Genomic DNA, 23763 nt, shown 5'->3' with positions numbered 1-23763 from the left:
GTGCTCAGCTGAAACTCCGATAAGATCAACTAGAATATGCAATGTTTCGATAAAACTATCATAAAAACAAATAAAACCAAATAGAATTAAGATTGTTACTTGGGATTAGCCTAGAAGGCAAGCAGCTTCATTTTTAAGTAATTTTGGAACTTGAAAGTTCACATAAGCACGCTGGATAGCCTTCTAAGCAACTTTTGACAGAACTTTGACAAAATTCATGCAGAAACAAAAATGTGTTTTTCAGAATCACAACCCAGTTGGTGGGTTGGTGATTCATGTCTGGAAATAGCTTCTGATAATTATATTTTCACACATGTTGCTGATATGTATATTTGAACTGGATCCTCCTGCGTGATAGCCTGCCTACTTACCGCTATACAAATGGGTAAAACTAGCTGCCGACAGAAAATTGATTAAAGTCAGACTTTACCTGCTGTCCACTCAATCGCAACTGTAGTACTCATGGTAGTACTATGATAGAGCGTAGGGTTCTCACGCAGCGATTATCGGTTCGAATCCGATGGGTGGCATTTTTTTTTGCTCAAGCCTAGTATTTTTTCTTGATTTGATAAATTCTTATTTGTCTTTCATTCGTGTTTGCTTAAACAGTTGTTTTCTGTAAAAGAAATAAATTTAATCTTCATTGAAACACAATGCTACTGAACTGAACTTCTATGAACTTGAAAGTTCCGAGTAGCATCTTAAGCAGCTTTAAAGTTCCGCGAAGTTCAGATAAAGTTCCGATGGAACTTTCTGGCTGCTTAAGAGGCTAACAATGAGCCTTGCCGAAACTTGTAACCGAAGTTCCAGCAAGGCTCATCGTTAGCCTCTTAAGTAGCCAGAAAATTCCAATTTGGAACTTTATCTGAACTTCGCGGAACTTGAAAGTGCATATTGTCATGGGAAGCGGAACTTCCGGTTACTTGGGTTTGCTTGCAACGTAGCAATTGAGGTACTTATCGTAATGCTGCCGTCACTTCTTGACTACCTAAGGCTCGATCAAGAGAAGAATTCCATGATTGTCTCGGCACAAGTCGGCTTGCGGAACAAATCCTCTGCGCAAGCGGTTCAGTTTCTCGTAGAACTTTCGTGTGTCCTTAGCGAGGTACAGCTCTTCCTTCGCTTCGCGATCTCGTTCCTCCTGCTGGCGCTTCTTCCTCCGGAAGACTGAGTTCTACATGTTCCGCGCCTGTCTATAATGTGCCTCATTCGCCCTCGTACGATGTTACAACATTCTCGCCCATTATTCTCGTTTTCACATGCGCTGTCGTACCAGTCATTTCTGTGCTTCGGAGTCGCGAAGCCTAGTGCTGCAGCCGTGGTATTACCTATGGCGGTTCGCATATCCCTTCAGCTATCTTCAAGTGTAGCTGCGCCAAGCTGTTTTTCGTTGGCAATTACAAAACACGCATTCATCAATGATTTGTCCTTCTCGTGCTGTGGTTAACCCTACTGTGGCGCTCAGAATTTCGAATGGATTTAGTCTTATCTCACGAAAACCAATCAATAAGTCTCTTTCACTTATGCCAGTAGTTTCCATCAACGATTTAACAACAAATAAATTATCATTGGAAATCCCTAAATAGTTCATAGATTTTGTCTTGACTATCGCTCAAAATTCACTGTACACTCAATTCTGTTTTTACACGACTTTTTTTTTGCGGTTTTATTTCGCACTTTTTCTGCGCGATTTTCTCGAAGTTATGCGACTTTTTTGGTTTAATTTGGTTTATTTGACAACATCTTCGGCTGAATGCCGCACAGACTGATTAGCTAGACTTAATTCTACTTTTAAACATTAATTTATTTTTACTAAAATCAAACGAGTCACACACATCATTAAACAACCTACAACACCAATCAAATGGGCTGTGATATCCGTAATGCAAACGGTGAATGGGAATCCACAGCAATCTTGAATAACGAAGCCGGTGCGCTGGAGCGTGGTAGCGCAAGTTGCTAAGAAGACAGCTGCAATCGATTTTGCCGGTGACCACGTCGAAAACAGTCTTTTTATGCGATTTTGGTAATTTGCGGAGGACAAATCGCGTAAAAGGGTTCCTATGATTTTTTTTTTGCGCAAGTTCTCGAAGTTAAGCGAACTTTTATTTCCTCGAACATTCAGCTGCAAACTAGCCGCACTTGGTAGGTACACACTCCCAACGGATTTTTCGCTGAGTTGCATCAAAGATCCAGGTGAACTGATGACAGATGAAGTCGCTGTAGGTGGATGGAACGTTCTGATGGGTGGTCTTAGTGGCCTCATTTTCTACTAATGCATTACATTGTACCAAAACAGTCGCCACGAGCAATTTATCCGTGGCTGTACTCCGGTCCACCAGGCTTTGATTATTCTGTGGGTTATTGAACCGCAGGCTACTATCTGATAGCTTCGTTCCTGTAAGTGCAATGATAGAAAGAGATTTTCTTCCGGATCATTTGTAATAAAAAAGACTTACGTTTGAGATGCTGCGAATACCCAAAGTCTTGCATTGAACCGTCTGGTTGAAATGAACCTGCTGAGCTGTTGATGTTGTAATTTACAGATTCATCCGAGGATCAGCTTCGTCATACAGGAAGTAATAGACGAGTGCATCGATGAACTGAATTCATCGCGGTCCGAGAATTTTGACACTAGAGCGAGGACATTCCCAATCAGAATTGTTCAATTCTGATTGGAAATCGTTCACTTCTGATTGGAAGCGGCCCCGCTCTAGTGTCAAAATTCTCGGACCGCGATGAATTCAGTTCATCGGTGCACTCGTCTTTACCGATCTCCGTGTGATTCTAACGACAGAATTTTGTGTGGGACAATGTTAGGATATAAACACAAGCGAAATTTTTGGTTCTATGACCGACGGTCAAAAGGTCGAAAGGACAAAAGGTCGAAGGGTTAAAATGTCGAAATAAAAAAAATTAGGACAAGAGGATGAAAGGTCGAAATAAAAATATAACTAGAACAAAAATCGATGGGCCAAAAGGTCGAGAGGTGGTAATGAAAAAAACTGGGATAAAATGTCCAAAGGAAGAAGGTTGAAAAATCAAAAGCTCGAAGGCTGTAGTTAGTAATGGAACTGAAAGAACCAAGATTCGTTAGGTTCGAGAAGCGGATTTCAAATTTATGATAGCCCTTCATTTAAAAACTGTGGAAGTGCTAAAATAACACTAAATGATTCAGACCAAGTTGCAATAATAACTTCAAATAAGAAAGAAAACGATTAAAAGGTTTTAAGATTATTTTCGAAAAAAAAATTTCATTCGACCTGTCGACCTTTTCCACTTGTCATTTCGACCTTTTGTCCTAATTATTTTTTATTTCGACTTTTTGACCCTTCGACTTTTTGACCCTTCAACCTTTTAACCCTTCGACCTTTTGACCGTCGACATTTTGTCCTCCGACCTTTTGTCCTACAGTCATACAAATATTGTTTTGGAGCAAAGAATTCAATGCACTTTACTCAAAGTGATTTTCACATACACATATTATTTTCGTTTCCAACAACTGAGGAATTCCACGGAGTCATGTCAGTCGATCCTGAGCGACCATTTCAAAAATATCTGAAACTTTGCACAGTTTTTCAATTTCATATAAATCGCCATTTTTTGATTTTAAACCTTCATATTCACTCACGACTAACTTTTCAAAAGGGTGTATGCGAAAATAGTTCTAAAATATTCTAAAAGCTGTACAGCAAAAACGGATTGTTCGATTGTTATAAATTTTTCAGCAAAGTTAGATAACTAAATGATGATTCCTTAGAAAATATACACTGTAAAAAATTTCTTTTTCTACTTTGAAAAAATATGATATTTGTCACAAAAACTCAAATATCTCAAAACCCTATCTTTTTACCAACTTCAATTTTTTAGGGGAAATGGCCCATTATATCAGCTATCTACCATAAAATTTTGGTGATGGTAAACTGATAAACAAAAAAGTTATGACATTTCAAACATTTCACAATTTTTACATTTAGTAACAAAAAAAAATTTTTTTCTGTGTAAATTATTTCGAGAATTATATTTTGATGCTGATTTTATTGTAAAGGCTACCGCCTGAATTAAACAAGTTGTTTTCATGATACTTTAGTTTGATTATTCGTAATTACTATAGTATCTATTTGAAACTTAGACGCGATCCAGTGTTGTGATCAAAAATATTGAGATTGTCATACTTTTTATTGTACGTGACTGGTGAAAAAATCCCTTGATAGTGTTGAAAAGCTGTTGATTATAAGAAAAATGGAATTGAATTTATTTTTAAGACAAAAGCTGTATAATAAAAGTTTTTTATACGCGTATACGTCTAGTTTATCCGCAAAAAAAATCCCTCTTACACACTTATTTCTGAATTGCCTGTTCGGTACTTTTTTGACGAGATTATAACAGCAGTACGATCTCGGTAGTTTCGGTAATCGATTTTACTGAGGCTCAGTAAAACAACTGTCAAAATCGTATGGAAAAGGTAAACAATGCATTTTTGCTGAACGAGTTCGGTGCTCAGCAGTTTTAATCTCGTCAAAAAATTACCGAACTCGGTACACGGCGTGTGTATGGGAAAGGTTTATAACAAAAAATTGGGCATCGCCAAATTTTTCGCTATTCAAAAATAGAGACTTCCAGCTTTCATTTGCACGGTCCCTCAAAAAAATCCACCGAGGGATCTCGAACAACTTTTTCAGAATACTGTTTTTCCCCATACAAAATGAACGGTTCCAAATTAATCCCTATTTCTACTTAACAAACATACCCAATTTTTGTATGAAAAAGTTCCCCCGATGGAATATTTCGATGTTGGGCTTGAATGAAAGCTAGTAGCGTCAACTTTCACGTAACGTAAAAATTAGCGATGCCTATTTTTTTGTAATAAATTTCTTATACCAGACACACCGTGCGGTAATCAAAATTAAGTGTGTAGAGAACAGACTTTATGATCGGAAGAATGCGAGTAACTTCAACAACAACAAATGCATAAGAGGTACATACCACAGACCAGACAAACAGACGAAACGCCTAGAACAATTTTAGTGAAAATTCATCGCCCAGTTCACACTATCACCACCTGGTGGAAATGTTTCACGAAACACTGCGTTGTGCAATATCGTCATCAGAAGGCGCTAGTGTGAAACGTCAAACGCAAAGAAAAACGATGGGCGCTCTTCTTGTTATGAAAGCCACAACCAAGATTCAAAATGATCGTTGAAGGCGTGGTCAATGAAAATTTCGCCAGTGTTACGTTTGTTTGTCTGTATACATACCTGACAATGCTCACGAAAAAAACAAAAAAATACTACCGCTATGAATATTAAAAATTGTATAGTATTTTTTTTCTTCAGCCACCAACACCAAACAAGTAAGTTAAAATTAATAAGTGATTTTGTTTATTATAATCTAACGAACAAGATGAACAGTCGCTTTCTCAAAGGTCTTCAACTCAACGCTCTCTTGTAGACCGTTTGATGAAAAAAAATGTTCAAAAGAGTTACGAAATCTCACCGAAAGCACCATAGATAAACTGAAAGAGACTGGTTATGCCCAAATGTCCACATTGTGTACAAAATTACGCATTTGCACGTCCTGCCGTCTAGAATTTGACAAACGAGCCATCTGTATATCATCGGTAAAGCAGGGCGCAGGAAGTTCGAAAACGACAACAACTGAGAAATTGCCATCAGCGACATCTGTTTAAACAATTTAATTACGCCCCTTTTCAAAAATGCCCTGTAATATTCTTCAACATCTATACCCATTTCAATATTTTTAACGTTGCAAAACACGCTTTCAACATTCATCTTGAAGAAGAGGGAAAACACTTGTCCTCAAATGTAACAGCAAATTAATGAATAAACGACTAATGCGCGGAGGGCGTGATAAAATCGGAACATTACGGTACATAGTATATTATATTATATGTATATATAATATATAATAAAAACAACTTGTTTTACTCACGCAAGGCCATTAACAATAAAATCAGCATCAAACTTCAATTTCCGGCCGAAATAATTTACACTAAAAAAAATTATTACTAAATGTGAAAATTGTGAAATGTTTGAATTGTCATAACTTTTTTGTTTATTTTCATGGTAGATTGCTAATACAATGGACCGTTTTCTCTAAAAAATTACGTTGGTAAAAAGATAGGGTTTTGAGATATTTGAGTTTTTGTGACAAAAATGATATTTTTTAATGTTAAAAAAGATTTTTTTTCACAGTGTATATTTTCTTAGGAATCGCCATTTAGTTATCTAACTTTGCTGAACAATAAAATCAGCATCAAATCGCGATTCCCGGCCGAAATAATTTACACAGAAAAATTTTTTTTACTAAATGTAAAAATTGTGAAATTTTTGAAATGTTATAACTTTTTTGTTTATTAGTTTACCATCACCAAATTTTTATGGTAGATTGCTAATACAATGGACCGTTTTCCCTAAAAAATTCAAGTTGGTAAAAAGATAGGGTTTTGAGATATTTGAGTTTTTGTGACAAAAATGATGTTTTTCAATGATAAAATAGATTTTTTTCACAGTGTATATTTTCTTAGAAATCACCATTTAGCTATCTAACTTTGCTGAAAAATTCATAGCAATCGAACAATCCGTTTTTGCTGTGCATATTTTTGAATATTTTTGAACCATTTTCACATACACCCTTTTGAAAAGTTAGTCGTGGCTCTAAATAAAAATTTGATATCGAAAAATGGCGATTTAGATGGAACTGAAAAACTGTGCAAAGTTTCAGTTCAATAGAAAATCATGAATTAAAAATTTTCCTTAATTTTGATGCTGTTGCTTGGAATCGCTCAACTAGGGCATTGGATTTTCGACATATATGCCACATCGATGTAACCACATTATCCTGGCATCCCAATCCATCGGAACCGGGAATAAATGTAGATCTGGCGACTCCATTTTAGTTCGGTTGCAATGTTTTTTTTTATTATCGTACGGGTTTGGGCCCAATGGTCTCCGATTTTTATGAAACTTTTTCCACAGGCAGGGCTCATGAATATACAAACGAAAAAAAAAAAATGGAAAAAAATCTGGGGCGCCTATTTTCCCGGAAAACTCAGGTGGATTTTTTGTGCATCGTAGAAACAATTTTTTTTTTAGAAATAAAAAATAAGGCCGATGCAAATATTTAATTTGTTTTATGTCACCCCCCCCCCCCCCCTTCAAAAATCCCAAAATATTGAAGGGGCGAAAAAAAAAACATGGCGTGTCATGACTCAATTTTCAATAGAAATTTTTTTTGCAAGCATTTTTTTTCAATAGTTGAAAAATATTTTTTTCAATAGTTGATAAAAGTTTTAATTTTTCAATAGTTTTTTTTTTGTTTGTTCCTTATTTATTTTTGTCCCCCCCCTCGTACCCAATAAGAGGTCTCGGACATAAAAGAAAAATAATATTTGCATCGGCCTAAAAAAAAATATATTTTTGAGAAGACTATTCCATAAGCTTTAATCGTCAAAAATTTTAAAAATGTGCCATATAAAAAAAATAGAAATCAAAAAAAAATATAAAATACACAACGCACCAAAAAAAAATAAAATGTTCACAATTTTGTGAAAAATTACCATATATGTAATATATGCGTACATGGTCAGTTTTCACAAAATTGGCCATAACTCAGAAAAGAAAAAAAAAAGTGCATTCCAAAAATTTAAGCGATTAAAGCTTATGAAATTACTTTCTCAAACATGTTTTTTTTGAAAATTTTCCGCGAGTTCGGGCATAAATTTTTCGATTTTTTTACGAATTTTCTCAACTGTGGAATATTTTGTGGAAAACTTTTTCCAGTTCATATTTTTTTGGATTTCTGAGAAAATTTGCTTTCATTTTCGAAAAAAAAACTTTGTTTCTACGATGCTTCGTTCTTGAGTTATGATTTTTCAAAGTATGTAGTGTCAGGGGAAAACAAGAAATTTCCACCTGAGTTTTCCGGAAAAATAAGCGACCCTGAATTTTTCTCAAATTTGTTTTATTGATATATCCATGAGACCTGCCTGTGGAAAAAGTTTCATGAAAATCTGAGACACTTCGGCCCAAACCCGTACGATAATAAAAAAAATCCCTAGTGTTCCACCGCGCAAGACATTTTCAGACATAACCCAGCCAAATCAGTGCTTCATTCATATTTGAATGACCGTGCCGATGAAACTCATCAGCCACTATCTTATTCAGGTATTTAGCATTCAGTTGAACTTCCGTCACATCATCATTGCCTTATTTCTACGCTTTCAAGAAGGTGCGCCACATGGCAAACCAGATGTTATCAAGGTCTGACATTGAAATTCTCGCGACTAGCACAGTCTGTGGCGGTGATTACCGGGACCTCGGCACTCTCTAAATAATTATACATATGTAGGAGCTGTGGTGCTCTTGAAGGAACTGTAAGTCAGGGGAATCTTAGTGTGCAGCCGAAGGTAACTATTTTTCAGCTTCTAAAATAAATATGTATCTGGAAGCCGCTAAGACAGTCAGTATCAACGCACACTGGTCGAAAGCGTTTAGTGTATGACCATGTTCTAAATCTATGGAATCAAGTATGGAATGTTTAAAAAAGTCACAAGAAAAGTGCTGTATTAAATCCTGTAGGAAAAACACGGAAAATGAAAGAACGAGCAATATTGCTAAGCTCGTTCATTCATGGGGTTCTTAACCTCCTAGAATCTTTTTATGACTAATTTCAACGTTTTGGATGGATTATTGAACGACACTCTCGCAATGTACAAACAGCCCCGGATGGTGATGCTAAATGACAGAGCATGAAATTTGGTCTTGATTTTGGAACACCATTGCTACACGAACGAACGTGCACCAAATGAAAGGATTCCACCGAGCATGAAATCGGAACGCGCTCGGAAAAACATTCTCGCGCTCGTCTATCTATGGGATTCCGTCCACGGAAAGCCATCTGACGACGACAACGGCACGGCACGGTAGAAACGTGAGCTGCTAAAGTTTTTAGGCTAGTCACGCTGACGATATGCTGCTTTACGTTAGGTGCTAGCTCGATGCGATGTGGGTCGTCGATCTTGAAAGACAGAAGGTTGAACCATATGGCAGATGCGGTATGACACTTTTGGGAAGTGCTGTGTTAGTTTTGTGTTTGAGTGGGTACATCAGGGTGAATTGTTAAAGTTTAAAGAGATTTTTCACGTATGACTTCATTAAATTCTTGTACAAAAGAAATTCTTGAATACATACATATTGGTTTTGCACACCAACATTGAATTTCTTGATTAATTTATTCATTTTGTTCAGTAAATAAATTCACCTTCTCATATTTATGTTTTTCATTCAATATTAACATTTATTTTTCTCATTCCATTTCCATTCCATTTCCATTCCATTTCCATTCCATTTCCATTCCATTTCCATTCCATTTCCATTCCATTTCCATTCCATTTCCATTCCATTTCCATTCCATTTCCATTCCATTTCCATTCCATTTCCATTCCATTTCCATTCCATTTCCATTCCATTTCCATTCCATTTCCATTCCATTTCCATTCCATTTCCATTCCATTTCCATTCCATTTCCATTCCATTTCCATTCCATTTCCATTCCATTTCCATTCCATTTCCATTCCATTTCCATTCCATTTCCATTCCATTTCCATTCCATTTCCATTCCATTTCCATTCCATTTCCATTCCATTTCCATTCCATTTCCATTCCATTTCCATTCCATTTCCATTCCATTTCCATTCCATTTCCATTCCATTTCCATTCCATTTCCATTCCATTTCCATTCCATTTCCATTCCATTTCCATTCCATTTCCATTCCATTTCCATTCCATTTCCATTCCATTTCCATTCCATTTCCATTCCATTTCCATTCCATTTCCATTCCATTTCCATTCCATTTCCATTCCATTTCCATTCCATTTCCATTCCATTTCCATTCCATTTCCATTCCATTTCCATTCCATTTCCATTCCATTTCCATTCCATTTCCATTCCATTTCCATTCCATTTCCATTCCATTTCCATTCCATTTCCATTCCATTTCCATTCCATTTCCATTCCATTTCCATTCCATTTCCATTCCATTTCCATTCCATTTCCATTCCATTTCCATTCCATTTCCATTCCATTTCCATTCCATTTCCATTCCATTTCCATTCCATTTCCATTCCATTTCCATTCCATTTCCATTCCATTTCCATTCCATTTCCATTCCATTTCCATTCCATTTCCATTCCATTTCCATTCCATTTCCATTCCATTTCCATTCCATTTCCATTCCATTTCCATTCCATTTCCATTCCATTTCCATTCCATTTCCATTCCATTTCCATTCCATTTCCATTCCATTTCCATTCCATTTCCATTCCATTTCCATTCCATTTCCATTCCATTTCCATTCCATTTCCATTCCATTTCCATTCCATTTCCATTCCATTTCCATTCCATTTCCATTCCATTTCCATTCCATTTCCATTCCATTTCCATTCCATTTCCATTCCATTTCCATTCCATTTCCATTCCATTTCCATTCCATTTCCATTCCATTTCCATTCCATTTCCATTCCATTTCCATTCCATTTCCATTCCATTTCCATTCCATTTCCATTCCATTTCCATTCCATTTCCATTCCATTTCCATTCCATTTCCATTCCATTTCCATTCCATTTCCATTCCATTTCCATTCCATTTCCATTCCATTTCCATTCCATTTCCATTCCATTTCCATTCCATTTCCATTCCATTTCCATTCCATTTCCATTCCATTTCCATTCCATTTCCATTCCATTTCCATTCCATTTCCATTCCATTTCCATTCCATTTCCATTCCATTTCCATTCCATTTCCATTCCATTTCCATTCCATTTCCATTCCATTTCCATTCCATTTCCATTCCATTTCCATTCCATTTCCATTCCATTTCCATTCCATTTCCATTCCATTTCCATTCCATTTCCATTCCATTTCCATTCCATTTCCATTCCATTTCCATTCCATTTCCATTCCATTTCCATTCCATTTCCATTCCATTTCCATTCCATTTCCATTCCATTTCCATTCCATTTCCATTCCATTTCCATTCCATTTCCATTCCATTTCCATTCCATTTCCATTCCATTTCCATTCCATTTCCATTCCATTTCCATTCCATTTCCATTCCATTTCCATTCCATTTCCATTCCATTTCCATTCCATTTCCATTCCATTTCCATTCCATTTCCATTCCATTTCCATTCCATTTCCATTCCATTTCCATTCCATTTCCATTCCATTTCCATTCCATTTCCATTCCATTTCCATTCCATTTCCATTCCATTTCCATTCCATTTCCATTCCATTTCCATTCCATTTCCATTCCATTTCCATTCCATTTCCATTCCATTTCCATTCCATTTCCATTCCATTTCCATTCCATTTCCATTCCATTTCCATTCCATTTCCATTCCATTTCCATTCCATTTCCATTCCATTTCCATTCCATTTCCATTCCATTTCCATTCCATTTCCATTCCATTTCCATTCCATTTCCATTCCATTTCCATTCCATTTCCATTCCATTTCCATTCCATTTCCATTCCATTTCCATTCCATTTCCATTCCATTTCCATTCCATTTCCATTCCATTTCCATTCCATTTCCATTCCATTTCCATTCCATTTCCATTCCATTTCCATTCCATTTCCATTCCATTTCCATTCCATTTCCATTCCATTTCCATTCCATTTCCATTCCATTTCCATTCCATTTCCATTCCATTTCCATTCCATTTCCATTCCATTTCCATTCCATTTCCATTCCATTTCCATTCCATTTCCATTCCATTTCCATTCCATTTCCATTCCATTTCCATTCCATTTCCATTCCATTTCCATTCCATTTCCATTCCATTTCCATTCCATTTCCATTCCATTTCCATTCCATTTCCATTCCATTTCCATTCCATTTCCATTCCATTTCCATTCCATTTCCATTCCATTTCCATTCCATTTCCATTCCATTTCCATTCCATTTCCATTCCATTTCCATTCCATTTCCATTCCATTTCCATTCCATTTCCATTCCATTTCCATTCCATTTCCATTCCATTTCCATTCCATTTCCATTCCATTTCCATTCCATTTCCATTCCATTTCCATTCCATTTCCATTCCATTTCCATTCCATTTCCATTCCATTTCCATTCCATTTCCATTCCATTTCCATTCCATTTCCATTCCATTTCCATTCCATTTCCATTCCATTTCCATTCCATTTCCATTCCATTTCCATTCCATTTCCATTCCATTTCCATTCCATTTCCATTCCATTTCCATTCCATTTCCATTCCATTTCCATGTTCATTTTAGAACTGTTATAAATTTGGACCACCGCTGAAAACGACCTTACAAATGCTATGTATGCAGATGACTCCAAAGAATTGCTTGAAATATTGCAGACTGCACCCCAAATTGGACTGACACAATAGTGTGCACACACCTTTAAAGTGTGATTGCAGCGCAGGGCCATGTCGGATCGAGTTGAGGTCTACGGTGCACTTATTCCTTGTATATGGAGGAATAAGTGCACCGAAGTCGTCGAGACGATCCGAGGCAAATGTGCACTTTTATTACACTTTTTAGGTCCAAAAAAAAAGTGTGATAGTCCAATTTGTGATGTATCAGGTATCAGGTATCAGTAGGTCGGCTCTAAAGGCACGTTCTCCTTCATTTGGGAAATTTGTGCCATTGCCATAAACACGAGCCTATTCATCATTTACCTGAGGGAGAAGGGAAGGAAAAAAGGATGGGACAGGGAAAAGGACAGGTAACGGGATAGGGTCTTGATACACGCATAAGCGTACCACAATGGGTTCACATGGCGTCCTGAAAAGGACACTGTAATATCGCATAAGCGTACCACAATGGGTTCAAACAGCGCCCTGAAAAGGGTACTCTGATATCGCATAAAGCGTAAAGAAAGCCTTTAGCTCTTTACCACAGCGGGTCAAGAACAGCAGAATGTCCTGCAGATTCAGGTTTCTAAAGTCAGTTTCACTTAATAAGTATTTACCGAGTAATCGGAAACGCAATTGCACAAAAACTGGACAGTTATATATTAAATGATACGAAGTTCCATAATCGGATTCACAGCTATCACAGGCGAATGAATCAGCTTGCTGAATATTCGCCATGTGATAACTAAGTCGGCAGTGGCCAGTCAATGCTTTGACCAGAATGCTGCAATTCTGCTTTGACAGATTTGTAAGATACTTCGCCACCCTTGGTGATGGCTCAGTACAATACAATTTGGTTTGACGACATGACTCCAAACTATTCCAGTATTGTCTGTGTTGAGTAGCAGCCTAGGTGTCAATCTGAAGCTTTACCCAACACTTCGATATCGGAATAGCTGGCTCAGGGCCAATGAAGTCATGTGATGCTCCAGTGCGAGCTAACTCATCAGCCAAATCATTTCCAGCGATAGAAGAATGGCCAGGTACCCATACAAGGTGAACAGCGTTAGCTGAATTCAGCTCCTCGGTTTGAGTTCGACAAGCGATAACTATCTTCGACCTGGAGTTGGCCGAAGCAAGTGCTCTAATAGAAGCCTGGCTATCTGAACAGAAGTATATTACTTTGCCCATTACGTGCTGCTGAAATACGGAATGCACTCCGCACATAAGAGCAAAGATTTTGGCCTGAAAAACGGTACAGTGTCTACCAAGTGAGTAAGACTGATACAGCCTTAGCTCACGAGAATAAACATCAGCACCTGCTCGACCTTCGAGAAGGGAGCCCTTCAGTGTAACATACGATGCCGTCTGAAATAATTCTCTCCAGATAACCAGATGTCCACTCTTCCCGGGAAGGGAATTTCGTGGAAAATGTCCTATATGGAAAATTACAAGCAATTGTAAGATCACTTGGAGCAAGGACCACTTTACCCCAATTCACCAAAAGTGGAAACAACGAGGTGTGTGTTAAAGTGCGGTTCACAGGAGTTTCCTCTAGTAAACCGAGTACCCATAGACGGTAAGTGAAAAAAAGTGCTTCTTGTTTGAGATGAATGTGTAGTTGGGCAACGTCAAAGAGAACTTCGAGCGCTGCCGTAGGAGTTGAAGAGAACGCTCCAGACATTGCCATTAGGCACATCCTTTGGAGATGGCCTAATTTTGATTGGACCGTTCTCACTTCGCCCTTTTGCCACCACACAAGACATCCATACGCCAATATTGGACGAACAACAGTTGTGTAAACCCATTTGATATACTTGGGTTTAAGACCCCAAGTTGTACCAAAGGTTCGCCGGCATTGCCCGAAGGCCATACAAGCTTTCTTGATTCTGAACTCAACATGAGGTGTCCAGGAAAGCTTGGAATCAAGAATGACTCCAACGTACTTTACCTGTTCAGTCACATTGATTTCAGAATAAAAGAGACGTAGAGGTCGAACACCATTACGGTTTCGCCTTTCCGCGAAAAGAACAATAGATGTTTTACTCGGATATAAAGAAAGGCTATATTGGCGACACCAACCCTCAACTACCTGAAGAGCGTTTTGCATCAGGTCGAAAAGGGTGCTGATGCACATACCGACTAACAATGTTAGGTAGTCGTCGGCAAAACCATAAGAAGGAAAACCGCTATTATTGAGTTGCCTCAATAGCGTATCTGCTACGAGATTCCACAAAAGTGGTGATAAGACTCCCCCTTTGGGGCATTCACAAACACTCAATTTCCTAATCGCCGCTTGACGCAATGTCGCGAAGAGATGTCGGTTTTTGAGCATTTGGTGAATCCAATTGGAAATCATTGGAGATATACCATGACCCCGTGCGGCTTCCAATATGGCATCGAAAGACACGTTGTCAAAGGCACCCTCGATATCTAAGAAAACACCCAAGCAGGATTGCTTTTGAGCGAAAGCCTTCTCGATATCGTAAACAACTTTGTGTAAAAGAGTCACAGTGGACTTTCCAGATTGGTAGGCATGTTGGTTCACATGAAGAGGCACGTTGGTCAGATAAACATCACGGATGTGATGATCGACAATGCGTTCTAAGCATTTCAGAAGAAAAGAGGTCATACTGATAGGTCTGAAGCTCTTTGCTTCTTCATACGACGGACGACCCACTTTCGGAATAAACTTCACAGTAATATCCCGCCAGGATTTGGGAATATACCCTGTAGCAAAACTGCAAACAAGTAGTTGTTTCAAAACATGTTTGAAATGATCAAATCCCTTCTGAAGCAAAATAGGATAAATCCCATCTGCCCCGGGAGATTTGAAAGGAGCAAAGCTATGAAGTGCCCATTCAATCGATTCTAAAGTTATGATACTCCGAGCGGAAGCTAAAGAATCATAACTACAAGAAAAGACATCAGGTTCATCCGAAGATGTAATATCCACACATCCGGGGAAGTGTGTACTGAATAAACATTCCAAAACTTCCTCATCAGAGGAAGTGAAATCGCCATTTGGCAAACGAAGTTCGTTCACTTAAAAATCCTTAGATTTTGTTCAATCGACTGGCTTCACTCAGACTGGAAACATTTGTACAACGGTTTTTCCAGCCGGATCGTTCAGCAGACCGAAGAGCTTTCTGGTAAGCCTTGCGAGCCGACCTGAAAGCCTCCGATCCAGCCGAACGTCGTCTGTTCCAACTCTCTCTACATTGTTTCCTGAGCTTGGCCAGATCAGAGTTCCACCAAGGGGTTCCTCTTGTGGTCTTCACAGACCGCAGAGGGCAAGCTTCTTCAATAGTTTCCATGATGAACCCAAGTAACACACTTGTCATCGAAGAGTCACGGCGGCGCAGGTTTTTGTTGTGCAGAAGTCACTGTGACTTACTTTTAGCAAGTAAGTGTTTATTTGTTAGAAGTAAGTCACAGTGACTTCTGCGCAACAAAAACCTGCGCCGCCGTGACTCTTCATTGACAAGTGTGTTGCTTGGGAAGGCCGTTGCAGTATCAACGGCTTCATCTAAATCACTTGGATTGTCAATTGATGGTGAGTATCCATGAAATTTGGCGGCAACCAAATCGGTAAAGAGATCCCAGTTGGTTGACCGGGGTTTCCTGAAACGCAAAGTTTGCGAAGTAACATTCACATGTTCAAACAAGATGTAGCGATGGGCAGATAAAGATTCTTCATCTGACACATGCCAATTGGTCAGCTCGTGACTAATTCTGTTAGAGCAAAGAGTTATGTCTAACACTTCCTGTCTAGCAGATACCAAGAAGGTTGGGCGGTTGCCTATGTTAAGTAATCCAAGATCTGTACTGCTTAAGTATTCCATCAAACTAGAGCCTCTCAAATTGATGTCTGAGCTGCCCCAGATGATATGGTGAGCATTAGCATCACTACCAACAATTAGTGGAAGGCCTTTTGAAGTGCAGTATGCAATGACTTGCTTGAAAGCATCCGTAGGGGATGGTTCATCATGCGGTAAATAAACCGAACAATAAACGTATTTTCTGTTAAGGTTTCCAACAGATACATCGATTGTGATAGCACATACATCTCTAGTAATTAGCTCAGAGATGAGTGTAGCAACGATTGCGTTGTTGACAAGCACACATGCTCGAGGCATGACACGTGTGTTTTCCATTTCAATTTTACTGAAAGTAGCAAACACCGGATTCACAAGGTTTCCTAGATAGAAATTCCCCTTACGAAAGTAAGGTTCTTGGACTAACGCCACTTGGGCTGTACCATTTTGCATAAGTCTACAAAAATTGATCGTTGCTGTTCTTTTGTGCTGAAGATTGATCTGAGCTATTCTAACCGTAGCCACTACCCAAACTAGGCAAGATTAAACTCTTGTGGGCTTCGTGGCCGTGCGGTTAGCGGCGTCAGTCGTTTAGACGTATTGTGAGTGCCACGGAGTGAGGGTTCATTTCCCGCTTCAGCCGGAGGAAACTTTTCGTCAAACGAAAAATCCTCCACTGGTCCACTGGGTGTTCCGTGTTTGTCCGTTGCCTAATGTTAGTGAATGTTCAGTCTGTGCAACCTTTGGTTGAAGACGGTGTAGTGTCTTTTTAAATCACAGCACAAAAAAGAACAGCAACAATAAAGCCAGATCGGTATCGATTTGAGTGCGCCAAAGGCGAGGATGCACAGAATATACTGTGTTTAACGCATATTGCGAAACCATATAGGTGAAAATTTAAACTAATTAATAACATCTTCATAATCCCGCCCTTATTCAGTCTCAAGTATGAGATTGAAGAAGGGCAGCTGATTGTCTCGGAGAAACACAAGGTCCACCGCGCTATTGCTCCGGTTAGCACAGTAAGGGCAAATACTGTGGAGGGTGCCCTGGTACTCCACAGGCTCCGTTTGCGATTAGGTTTTTATAAGACCCCCCTAACCATTCATTCCTAGGCACGGTAAGCGTAAAGCCGCATAACACCTTGAATTAGGGGTCACCTGATTAGTGGACTCCTACCACTGGAACAGGCGGTCCGTAGTGCTATTCTTAGCCAGTTGAACCAACCGCTACCGACACTACACAGCTATCTAGGCTGATCGGGAAAGAAGTTAATATCAATGATCAACTTCATACGGGCCCGAAAAGCCGTGCAAATTGGACTGACACAATAGTGTGCACACACCTTCAAAGTGTGATTGCAGCGCAGGGCCACGTCGGATCGAGTTGAAGTCTTCGGTGCACTTATTCCTTGTAAATGGACGAATAAGTGCACCGAAGACGTCGAGACGATCCGAGACAAATGTGCACTTTTACCACACTTTTTAGGCGTTCCAAAAAAAAATGTGATATTACTCTGCACTTTTCACTGCAAAAAGAATTTTGTACAAAATTAATAAGCTTTCGTCAATTTCATCAACCGTATTATGTGCAAGCTCTCCGAAGTTCGTTGCCACTCCTTGTAAAATTTGATTAAATGTACTCACATAGCAAATAAGTGTTTCCTTCGCCCATTGCCATGTATTCTGTATTTATGACAAACTGAATTACAAACTTCAATCGAAAAACATCGGAAAATGCTTGCGCCTCCACTCCTTCAACTAACACGAATATGAGAGAATCACATCGTTGCATATCATCATCACATTGCATGGTTCCAGGTATTGACCCAGTAAGTAGCGGTAGGTTTACATTGACCGGCGGAAAAACTCCGGTGGAAATGGACAGCACCAGTTTCTGAAATTTGCTCACCGAAATGCCAACTTTTTAATTGACGACAACGCATGGGCGAAGTTACATCCGTGTATGCCTTTTTGGTACACCAAATTGAGAGGGAAAGGCTACTGTCTCTCACTAATAACAGCATTTTTTGTCGGAGGTCCGATAATATGGAAAATTAGTTGATTGAGTGATTGCTAACTTTACTTTGATTTTGTTGATTACCCCAACAACGACAACGTTTCATCACTGTTAGGTGATTCAATTACTTTTCCACCTACGATGACAAGCTCCGCATTCAACTGAGCTCGTAAATTTTTCGTCATTCACCCACCGATCGAATCGGGAAAATACAGAGCGTGAACAGAAGTCGCATTATTGAATTATTCAGTCGTCTGTGTCCGCCTAATAGATCCCGGCTGTTGGATGGTAATATTATATGTGACGATGCAACGAATTGGGAGTTTCGAATTCGAAAATCGGCCGTGCGAAATTGGTTAAATACAAATTTACATGACCCAAATTATCCAGCTCAATTACTGTGATCTGTTTTTGTCACATCACGAAGCTCGTGATTGCTTGATTCGTTTAATCAGCTCCAATTAAGAAGGCTGTCAGTTGCATTGACTTATATTTATCTGAGACATTTTTATTCGTCACATTAAATAACGTTGTTTTCACGCATTTCAATCGCAAACAATTATTACATTATTTGAGGTATATGAGTTATATGAGGGTTTTGACTGGATGTTTGATCGATGTTTCGGGAGGCTTTCTCAGTCTTTAAGTCGAGAACGAACTATTAAAGGTACACTAAAACAAATCTTTCATTTTCATCATTTATTTAGTATTACATCAAATCTATATATATAAAAATGAGTTTGAATTCCGTTTGAGGCAACAAAACTCACGAACGGATGAACCGATCAGCATCATTCTTGCACGGTTCGATTCGTATTCAAGGTGGCTGTGTTTATATGCAGAAAAAGTTAGGAAAATCATTGAAAAAAGTATAAAGAATGTAAAAATACTGATTTTCCATGAACCGGGAAGAAATTTGGCGTAATTGAAATGAGATCAATCTGGAGTGCGTTGCTGCGATGTCCTCAACAGCTGTCAAACCACCACAGCTTGGCAAGACAAAGTTTGCCGGGACAGCTAGCTGAAGATAAAAGTTTATCATAAAACTGATTCAAAAATATTTCTCCATAAAGCTATGTTCACTTAGAATCCGGAATCATGTCATATTTTCTAGTGGCGCTCTCAATGAACATAATCATCATTCTTTTGCAGCACTCTGATCATACACTAATCCTCTTTAAATGGTGAAAATTTCATCGATTTTCTTGCAACGAGTGAAAAGTTATTTCAGATTGAAGACAAGAGGAGGAAAAAAATCTTGAACAAAAACACGTTGAAAATTTAGCGTGGTCAGGTACGACAGTTTCGAAAAATGTTAATATCGTCAAAACCACTGTGTGTTATGTGCACAGATGTTGTTAACCATGGCATAAGGAATTGTCCTCGGAAGAAAAAAGCTTGGGTTCATTGATAAATCTGCTTTGAATTTGAAGATTTGGCAAGAAGTTCGAACTCTGGGCATTGTTTTTTCGCAACAAGATGATAAGAACCAATTCATACAAGGATGACAGCCTCAAGAATCGCGTGCTGCTTTTCAAAAACGTAATCAAGGGATATGTAGAGGTTTTACCTATTTTGATGAGCTGCCATGACAGCCGGAGACGTTCAGTGGTATCGTCACAGATGGGTAGTGTCTGTTTATCAACGAAAAAACACTCAAATTTCGCGTTTTCTCAATTCACTGAATTGCCCCTCATTTCGCAATAAAAAAAAGTGGCAATTTTTCTTCGGAATCCTAGTCAGACTAGTCAAGGCACTCAGGACACTGCATAGATGACCTGATTGTTGAACAAACGTGCGGAAGTGGTTGTTGCTAAAATTTACCACCGTTGTGCAGATTTTTAGAGAGGTCAACACTGAAAAAGTGATTAAATGTGTGAAAAATAAAAATAAATAATTTCAATATTTTTCCATGAAAGTACAATAAATAACCTTTGTTTTGAGGGCTTCACCTTTTATGTTTGTTATTCCATCCCTAAGATATACGTGATTTTGTCATTCCGGATTCTAAATGAACATAGCTTTAATAGGGTAAAAGCACTAGACTTCACCACTAATCTAGTCTTCGCCCCCTCCATATAAATTCCATTTTTTTATGTATAAAGTGGCGAAGTTTAGAGCAGAATTTTAGGGGGGCGAAGTCTAGTGTTTTTACCCTACACGGTTCGTGGCTACCGCTCTCCATCCTCGGTCACGCCCAATGCTACCCAAGGCACGCTCCACGCCGCTGAAAGTCTCTTTAATAAAGACAAATCAATCAATCAATCACGCTCCACCTGGTCCGCTCATCGTACTCCCTGCGCTCCATGCCTTCGGGTGCCAACCGGACTAGTCACGAACATAAACTTTGCAGGGTTGCTGTCCGGCATTCTTGCAACATTCCCTGCCACCGTATCCTTCTGGCTTTGGCCACCTCCTGAATGCTGGGTTCGCCGTAAAGTGCAGCGAGCTCGTGGTTCATCCTTCTCCGCCACACACCGTTCTCCTGCACGCCACCGAAGATCGTTCTTAGCACGCGTCGCTCGAAAACTTCGAGTGATTGCTGGTCCTCCTCGAGCATGGTCCATGTATCGTGCCCGTAGAGGATCACCGGTCTTATTAGCGTTTTGTACATGGTGCATTTGGTGCGTGGGTGAATTTTTTTTCGACCGCAGTTTCTTCTGGAGCCCGTAGTAGGCCCAACTTCCGCTGATGATGCGCCTCAGAATTTCACGGCTTTCGTACGTTGTTGTCAGCCGTCAGTAAAGAACCGAGGTAGACGAACTCCTCCACCACCTCGAAAGTATCTCCGTCTATCGTTACATTACTATCCAGATGGATCCGGTCGTGTTCGGTTCCGCCTACCAGCATGTACTTTGTTTTTGAAGCATTCATCACCAGTCCGACCTTTGCTGCTTCGCGTATCAGGCGGGTGTACTGTTCTGCCACCATTCCAAATGTTCTGGCGATGATGTCCATGTCGTCCGGAAAGCACACAAATTGACCGGATTTTGTGAAAATCGTTTCCCGGCTGTTGAGCCCGGCTCGTCGCATCACACCTTCCAGAGCGATGTTGAAGAGTAGGCATGAGAGTCCGTCACCTTGTCGCAGTCCCCAACGAGATTCAAATGAACTGGATAGTTCACCCGAAACCCTTACGCAGTTTTGCACACCGTCCACTGTTGCTTTAATCAGTCTAGTCAAGTCAGCTTCCCAGGAAAGCCGTTTTCGTCCATGATTCTCCATAGCTCTGCGCGGTCGATACTGCCGTATGCCGCTTTGAAGTCGATGAGCAGGTGATGCTTTGGGACCTGGTATTCACGGCATTTTCGTAAGATTTGCTGTACGGTGAAGATCTGGTTCGTTGTCGACCGGCCGTCGATGAAGCCAGCTTGATAACTTCCCATTTACTTTAGGTGAAAGACGACGGAAGATGATCTGGGATAGCACTTTGTAGGCGGCATTAAAAATGGTGATGGCTCTGAAGTTCTCACATTCCAAATGGTAGCCTTACTTGTGAATGGGGCAGATTATCCCTTCCTTCCATTCCTCCGGTAGCTGTTCGGTTTCCCAGATCCTGACTATCAGCCGGTGCAGATAGGTGGCCAACTTTTCTGGGCCCATCTTGATAAGTTCAGCTGCGATACCATTCTTACCAGCTGCTTTTTTTAGTTTTGAGCTGATGTATGGCATCCTTAACTTCCCTCAGCGTGAGAACTGGTTCATTTCCGTCCTCCACTGCACGTCGTCGTTTCCTCCATTGCCGTGGGCTCCCGTGCCTTCGTACCTCCACGCCGTTCAGGTGCTGATCGAAGTGCTGCTTCCACCTTTCGATCACTTCGCGTCCGTCAGGAGGCCTCCGTCTTTATCCCTGCATATTTCGGCTCGCGGCACGAAACCGTTGCAGGATGCGTTGATCTTCTGATAGAACTTCCGTGTTTCTTGGGAACGGCACAGAAGCTCCATTTCTTCACACTCTGCTTCTTCCAGGCGGCGCCTTTTCTCCCGAAAGAGGCGGGTCTGCTGTTTCCGTTTCTGGTTGTAACGTTCCACGTTCGGTAGGGTCCCTTGCTGCGGCATTACCGCCCGCGCTGCGTTTTTCTCTTCCAAAACCGTGCTGCCCTCTTCGTCGAATCATTCGTTCCGTCGATTTCGTTCCACGTACCTGATGGCATTCTCCGCTGCGTCGTTGGTGGCTGCTGCTGCTACTGTACTCCAGCAACCCTGTAGAGGGGCCTCATCGAGCTCGCCCTCGTCTGGCAACGCGGCCTCGAGATTCTGCGCGTATGCTAAGGCGACCGTGGTGGTCGTCGGTACTGTACATTGTTGATGACGGAAAGTTTTGAGCGCAGTTTTACCATCACTAGGTAGTGGTTGTAGTCGAAGTTGGCGCCACGATAGGTCCTGAAGTCGGATAATGTCAGAGAAGTGCCGTTCATCAATCAGAACGTGGTCGATTTGAGATTCTGTCTGCTGTGATCTCCTGGTGTAACGATAAGGGAGGCTGTTTTGGAAACAGGTGCTACGTATGGCCACGTTTTTGGAGGCGGCGAAATCAATGAGTTGTAGGCCGATTTCGTTCGTCTGCTGGTGGGCGCTGCACTTTTCAATCGTCGGTCTGAATTTCTCCTCCTGGCCTACCTAAGCGTTTAAATCTCCTATGATGATCTTGACGCCGTGGCTTGGGCAGCGGTCGTACTCGCGTTCGAGCTGCGCGTAAAAGGCGTCCTTATCATCATCAGTGCTTCCGGAGTGTGGGCTGCGCACGTTTATCATGCTGAAGTTGAAGAATCGGCCCTTGATCCTCAACCTGCACATTCTTTCGTTGATCGGATCACGTGCCTCTGCATGTCACCCATCACGATGAAAGCTGTTCCCAGCTCGCGTGTGTTGCCGCAGCTCTGGTAGATGGTATGATTACCTCTAAACGTTTGCACCATAGATCCTGTCCAACACTCCTCCTGTAGCGCTATGATGCCGAAACCGCGGTACTTCAGTAGATCGGCGAGTATGCGGGTGCTCCCAATGAAGTTGAGAGATCGACAGTTCCACATACCGAGTTTCCAATCGCAAGGCCTTTTTGTTCGCTGTGGTCGTCGCCATTGGTATCGGTTCGCATTCTTCTCTTGTTGATTTTCCGGTGCTAGTCTTTTTTACGGCTGGCTCGCAGGGCCTGACACCAACCCACTAACCCAGGGAGCTGGGCTTACCTTCCCGGAAGCTACGGGTTCTGCATTGGCATTTCCTCCAACTACAGTGCTAAATAGCTAGGCTCGGGCGCCAGTCTTCGCCGGGGGTGGTGTTTTTAATGGGCGCCCAGGAGATAATATTTTACCTAAACTTCCACCCCCGGAGTAGATCACGATGGGATCTGAATTGCGTAGCATACCCAGCCTTTACCGTGTCAAGGAAACTATTAACTCATTTTGATTTGATTACTTGAATGAATGAACTGTAATAATAACAATATATTACCTGGAAGCCATGAAGTCAACAATTGTCGGAATTTCAATGATGCTGTCCTAATTTGAAAAATGA

The 23763-nt window shown here is 40.3% G+C and overlaps 1 protein-coding gene and 1 pseudogene across 2 annotated transcripts in view; one reads left to right on the top strand and one right to left on the bottom strand.

Moving 5' to 3' along the window:
* Positions 1 to 23763, top strand: part of LOC109409873 (GTP-binding protein Di-Ras2) — a 539614-nt gene that overhangs the window by 318420 nt on the left and 197431 nt on the right. The gene's annotated exons all lie outside the window — the stretch shown is intronic.
* LOC134290942 (uncharacterized) lies at positions 1361 to 20615 on the bottom strand (annotated as a pseudogene).

Source organism: Aedes albopictus, chromosome 3 (assembly GCF_035046485.1).
Source record: "Aedes albopictus strain Foshan chromosome 3, AalbF5, whole genome shotgun sequence".
NCBI classification, from domain to species: Eukaryota; Metazoa; Arthropoda; class Insecta; order Diptera; family Culicidae; genus Aedes; species Aedes albopictus.
The sequence above is the reverse complement of the archived record's forward strand: the minus strand, read 5'-3'. Positions and strand labels throughout refer to the sequence as shown.